Here is a 627-nt window from a genome sequence, read left to right on the forward strand (position 1 = left end):
AGCAGTCACCCAGTCTGTGTTTGGTCTCACCTGTGTAAAATAGACCACATTGACAGCAGCAAATACAGTAAAACGAGACAGAAAGAAGTACAAGGAAAATCATGCCCCACTTGTGTTTGGAGCCTTAGATAGTGAGGAGGGAAGAGGGTGATTGGGCAGGTGTTACAACTTCTGCAATTGCATGGGAAGGTTGCCACTGGGGAGTAAAGAAATGTTAAGAGTTTTGGAAGTGTGGACCAAGATGTTGCAGACAAAACAGTCTCTGTGGAGTGCTGACAGGGGAAGGGAAGATGTGGTGTCCTGCTGAAGGGGGTGCAAATGGCAAAAAATGAACGTTTGCATGCAGAGGCAGATTGGGTGGAAAATGAGGACAAGGGGGAACCCTACTGTCTGGGAAAGTGGGGAAAAGGGGGAGGGCAGAAGTGTGAGACATGGAGAAAATAAGGACTGCAGATGCTGGAAGTCATAGTCTATAGGCGTGAGGCTAGAAAAGCACAGCAGGTCAGACAGTATCTGAGGAGCAGGAAAGTCAACGTTTCAGCCCGAAACATTGATTTTCCTGTTCCTCAGACACTGTCTGACCTGCTGTGCTTTTAGTGCGAGATATGGGTCAGACCCAGTTGAGGG

The sequence above is a fragment of the Rhincodon typus genome, chromosome 24 (genome assembly GCF_021869965.1).
Source record: "Rhincodon typus isolate 14 chromosome 24, sRhiTyp1.1, whole genome shotgun sequence".
NCBI lineage: Eukaryota > Metazoa > Chordata > Chondrichthyes > Orectolobiformes > Rhincodontidae > Rhincodon > Rhincodon typus.